Source organism: Ziziphus jujuba, chromosome 1 (assembly GCF_031755915.1).
Source record: "Ziziphus jujuba cultivar Dongzao chromosome 1, ASM3175591v1".
NCBI classification, from domain to species: domain Eukaryota; kingdom Viridiplantae; phylum Streptophyta; class Magnoliopsida; order Rosales; family Rhamnaceae; genus Ziziphus; species Ziziphus jujuba.
In genome coordinates, this window is record NC_083379.1 from 20,379,381 (window position 1) to 20,384,784 (window position 5,404).

Below are 5,404 nucleotides of genomic sequence, written 5' to 3' on the forward strand. Positions count from 1 at the left end.
GCATCTTTCTCCCCTTTACTCCATGTACGTCTAGATTCAACCCCCCGGATATCGTAACTGCTACCTCCAACTTTCGAAATACAAATTTTTATGATTTCAACAATACAATAACAGCAAGCAAATAAGCAAAAATCATTCACGGACGATAACAATGGCACAGAATATAAATTGGTTTTCGTACAAATGATTCGAGATGTTTAACAAACAATACAAATTACAACAGTTACAGGAGCATTAAGGACAACAATCAACCACTAATGATCACGACGACCTCTCCACTCATCAAACATTTGCTTAGCTAAATCATCTCTCTAGTGAGTCCATTGGTCCGAGGAAGAAATCAATCCTATAATGTCATCCTTGGTACTAACGTCAACATCTTCACTCCTATCAAACTTAACTTCCCCAAGATCAATTATCATTTCTCTTCTAATAAGATTATGTATAAGGCAACATTCCATAATGATCTTAATTTGTGTTGCAACAAAATAGAAAGATGGACTTTTTAAAATTGCCCACCGCTTTTTAAGAACCCCAAAGCATCTTTCTATGACATTCCTAGCAGATGCATGCTCCATGTTGAAATACTCTTCATGATTTATGGGTACACAACCATCTTTCCACTCAAAAATGTGAGATCTTGTTCCTCTATATGGTGCAAGAAACCCTTCACCATTATTGTAACCAACATCCACTAAGTAACAACAACCTAAAAAAGCAAAAATATATCTCCTATTAGTGTATGCAATGTTGGCTACAACAATGTAAAATTTGAGAATTAGTCTTACCAGTTGGCCTACTTAATGCATCTCGGAGTACTCTTGAATCCGAACCACAACCTTCCTAACCAAGTAATACAAATATAAATTCCATACTCGGATTACATACACCTAAAATATTTGTGGCTATCTCACCATTTCTTGTTCGATATCCTGGCTTATTAATTTCTGGTACATTCACCTTAATATAAGTTCCATCTATAGCTCCTAAACAATTCTGCGTCATTAACAAAGTTACTAACATCAGATAATGTTACAAATAATTGAACTATAATATTAATAACCAAGCTGTTCCGTAAATGTACCTTAAATACTTTCCATCTATCATCCAAACAAGTATCTGATACAGGTTCTGGATGTCTCAACAAAATCTTATGTAAGCGCAGTACTCCATGCAACACATAATTGAAATATTGACTTATCGTCTCTCCCGATCTAAAAAATGTAGTGATAATTGTATAATTCTTTGTATGATGAGCAATTATGTGCAGAAATATACACACTTGCTCTTCTAATGTAACAATGCCATCACTTTTAACATATCCATCCTCGTGTAATAATTGACACAAAATCAAATGTTCTCCTACCTATCCTAAGCTGACTAATACAATTAACATCATTGTCTAATAGACTATTTAGAAAAGACATTTGCAATTTTGCATTCCTACATAATTGATTCCTCTAACCTCTAACATATCGCCTTATATATGCCCAGTACATATACATAAGCAAAAGCAACATAAAAGCCATACAAAAAGACTCAATTGTGAATCATTTGGAAGCAAAAAGAATGCAGCGACTTTTTTTCGATCCATATGTACTACAAAAAAAAAATCAAGAATAGAACAAATAAATAGAAAGCAAATTAAATTTAACATACATAATTTATTTTGGATGAAATAGGAAAAATTATCTCTAGGACTAAGCAAAGATAAAGAAACAGAATCATTAACGTACTTTTTTTGTTTATTGATTATGGCAATGAAGTAGAATTAAAATTAACACAAAAAATATTTATTTACACTTATGTTCTACTTATATTTTTTTTTTTAAATTTGTTCATTTTTAATCAAATATATATTTTGTTATTGTTAAATTTAATACGTATTTTATATTCTTTTTTTTAATTACATTTTTTAAATAGATTTATTTCAATTTCATAACCTCATTTCAATAAAGTGGATCGGGTCAGTATAGTAAGGTGTGTTTGATTGTGTGTGAGAGGGAAATTTTTAGGAGACATGGAAGTAGTTATATTAGGCCAATATATTAGCATGTCCAGATACTTTACAAAAAAGAGTTTGTTTTGGTTGAAGACATTAAATTATTCAACTAAATCATGCATATTTTGCCAAGAGAGATAAGATAAAACCAAACAGACATGTATGCCTCATGACTAAAACTAATAAAGTGGATTTGAACACTCGAATTGAGAGGACAATATTATCTCAAAAATATAAAAACTAAATCAAGCAATAACATGAACATTTGGTACTGCCAGAAAATAGAACATCCATCACAAAACATTCTCTAACAAGTCCTCCAAACCAAAATCCTTGCCTATAAGCTGCTAATAAATTGCGGCAGAACTCTCCAATTTGTACTCAGTAGGGTCCAAGAAAACCTACAAAAAAGAAAAGATAAAATCGGGTATTTATTATCTTGACAACTTTTAAAATAAATCAAATTGACAAAAAAAAAATGCTATTCTTCTTGGCTAGACTGCATATCAAATTGCACCCCAACTAGACATTGGATTACTCTGATTATTTACAAATATTAAGCACATACATCAAAATGCGGGAAAAGGGATGAACAAACTTGCATAAGAAAATAGGGGTAATCAAAGATGAGAAACCAACCACCAGCAATATTTTGTATCAAAGAGATATTAAGAAATATAGAATCCATCCAGAAATGACACTCAATTCCAGGTAAAAGAATACAATTAAGCATAGATGGATGAGATAAAAAATAGGGCCAAAAAAGATGGAAAAACGCTAAAACTGGAAATCTACCCAAGTTTCACAGATTATTTTCTGTATTTCCATCAAATACAACAAATACAAAGCTGCTGGAATATTACAAACACCTACAATATTTTATCAAAAAAACCAACTTCTGAGAACCATTCTATCGCCCTCTCATTTCATTGAACAATATAAACAAAATATATTACAGTGCGACAATGAAAGCTTAAGCATTTTATACCTTCTGGGAAGTTGTTAAACCATACTATTTGTTGTTATATTAAACTCTCTCTATCAAGACATTAGGCTCAAAGCAGCCACCCCACACACATAGATGACAACAATAACTGAATTGTCTTTAGATGCTGAAGTTAATTATGTTTGCACTTCTTTTGTCACATGCAACAAACAGAGTAAAATTTGCTATACTATCACTGAAAAAAGCTTCTTAAAAGACTAAACAGCACGCAATTGGGGTTATCCATGCTTGGCTGGGAGAAACACAATTTATGACATAATTCATGCATACACACAATGCTCACGTAATGCTTATTCACTAGCTTAGTTTAACTAAGTTGCATAGTTTTGCCTAACAAGAAGGGCCTGTCTTTGTTCAAGTTTTCACCCTTCTAAACTCAGTTTACTCCCTTCCTTCTCAACTACTATAAACATCAATACTCAAAAAGATGTACAAAATAAATTATCCACTAGTTTTTCATCCTTTTCTGCCTCCAGTGAGTTTTATTTTGTACCCAAAAATGAAAGTAATAGAGATTAGGCATAAATTTTGTCTCTTCTCTAGTTTAATTGCAGTGCTAATGAAATTCACCCAAAAAGAAATGCAATGACATTCCAATATCTAAACACAGAACCAACATAGAACACTCCAAATTCAAATCAATCCCGAGATACCACACTAACCCAAAGTGAAATCAACACCAAATGATAACAAAAAATCAAACCGACCCAAATCAAGAGAGCAAAAAGAAGACCACAACTAAGTTAGAACCATTTCACATACTTCAGACACACAAGACCAAATAAAAAAAAAATATAAATGCAATACATTAAGCTAAAACCTATAACTTTAACAAGAAAATTGGGTTTCAACTCCGGGATTTACTTGCAAATGTGGGATTTACTTGCAAATCAAAGACCAATTCCAGATCGAGTAAGATCGGCTTTTAGTTCAACAAAGGACATGAAAAAAGGTCACAACATAGAAGGAAGAAGAAGAAAACATATGAGATGCAGAGATGGAGGGTCAGAACCACTCACCGACCGTGTTTCTTTGTCTGAGAGATGTAGATGTCCAGCAAGCTCCTTCGATCTTCTGCACTGAACAGCCTTGTCTCCAATAAAATAAGAAGAACAACAACAACGCCCAAACCAAATGAATATAAAAATTGCCCAACCCGAAAGAAAACACAAATTGCAAAAAATAATTTCCCAACCGCAGAGAAAAAAATAAAGGATCTTGGTAAAAACTTTAAGTATTTTTTTTTTAAGAGATGTTGGTGAGAGATGAAAATTGGGTTTCAAATCCACACCCACGATAACATCAACAGAGAGGAAGATGACACTCACCTAGGTCCTTGCAAATCTGAGGTTCACTTTTAACAAATCAAAGCCTTCCAAATCGAGTAAGATAGGCTTCAAAGGACAAGAAGAAAGGTCACAACATAAGAAGAAGAAAACAGATACAAATTGCGAAAAAAATTTCCCAAACGCAGAGAAAAAAAATAACGGATCTTGGTAAAAATTTTAAGTATTTTTTTTTTTAAAAGAGATAACGGCAAGAGATGAAAATTGGGTTTCAAATCCACACCCACGACAACATAAACAGAGAGGAAGATGACAATTGCCTAGGTCCTTGAAAATCTGGAGTTCACTTTTAACAAATCGAAGCCTTCCAGATCGAGTAAAATTGGCTTCAAAGGATAAGAAGAAAGGTCACAACATAGGAAGAAGAAAACAGATACAGAGATGCAAAGAAGAAAATATACTCACAGAGATGCAGATGTGATTTTTCCTTCAATATTCCATCGTTAGCCAAAGATCTGCTTCGGTAAGAGAACAGAATAGGACTTCGTTTGAGTTTGGGACAAAAATGACCCGAGGGAGAGATGGGTCAGATGAGTGCCAATCGATTGGGATAAATGTACTGTTTAGGTTAAGCTTGTCCCGATCTCAAAATGACAAATCAAACATTAGACTGGGATACAATCCCGTCCAATCCTGGCCAATCCCACGTACCAAACACACCCTTTTGGGGCTCTTGGAATTATTTTTAAAATCCTTTTTTTTTTTTAGCAATATCTAAATTTTTTTTTTTGGGCTGTCGGAATTTATTTTAATGTTTATATTTTTTTTGGTCCCTTGGATTTTTTTAATTTTTTAAAAGAGAAAACTGAAAAATTTTGAAAATTAAATTAAAAAAAAATTAGGAATTACATGTGTTACATATGATCCTTGTTTAACCGTTCCATCAATTTTAATCCTATTGGATCAATTTGTAAAAATTTTGAAAATATAGAATATGAATGCAAGAAGTTAATTTTAAAACTCCACAACGAAGATAAGTGATTTTAAGTGGTACAAAATAATTATCCCATTAAATATCATTCTTTGTAATTTTTCTTGATTAAAGAATGA

General features: G+C 32.5%; 1 long non-coding RNA gene across 1 annotated transcript; it reads right to left on the bottom strand.

Moving 5' to 3' along the window:
- Positions 1–2,178: 2,178 nt before the first annotated feature.
- On the bottom strand, positions 2,179–4,402 carry LOC132803447 (uncharacterized). The gene is made up of 3 exons (XR_009638707.1): positions 4,337–4,402; positions 4,028–4,096; positions 2,179–2,403 (listed from the first exon to the last, which is right to left on the bottom strand). It is a non-coding gene; the product is annotated as an uncharacterized LOC132803447 (long non-coding RNA).
- Between the last annotated feature and the right edge of the window lie 1,002 nt (positions 4,403–5,404).